This window comes from Penaeus monodon, chromosome 31, assembly GCF_015228065.2.
Source record: "Penaeus monodon isolate SGIC_2016 chromosome 31, NSTDA_Pmon_1, whole genome shotgun sequence".
Taxonomy (NCBI): domain Eukaryota; kingdom Metazoa; phylum Arthropoda; class Malacostraca; order Decapoda; family Penaeidae; genus Penaeus; species Penaeus monodon.
Window position 1 is genome coordinate 12,807,019 of NC_051416.1, and position 289 is coordinate 12,807,307.

Here is a 289-nt window from a genome sequence, read left to right on the forward strand (position 1 = left end):
GAGTTTTGAAGAAGGTTTTTCTCATTAAAATACATAACATGTGGAAAAGGACATACTGCAACTGTACTGAAATACTGAAACAAAATAGAGACTCAAAGTTTGTTCGATTTTATACTGAAAACGTTAATGCAGCATAAACAAAAATAATAATGATAATATGAATTCCAACAAAATAAAATGCTTTCTGACAACTGAATGAGTTACAGCTGTTTAAATCTAACATTGACTTTGCATGGCCACCCTTTTCTAACCTAACTCAGGCAAATGCTTGTCCAAGAGTTAACGAATA

General features: G+C 31.5%; 1 protein-coding gene across 3 annotated transcripts in view; it reads left to right on the forward strand.

The window, feature by feature from the left end:
- LOC119593036 (potassium voltage-gated channel subfamily KQT member 1-like) overlaps positions 1 to 289 on the forward strand; it is a gene marked incomplete in the record, with an annotated part of 139,545 nt that overhangs the window by 132,163 nt on the left and 7,093 nt on the right.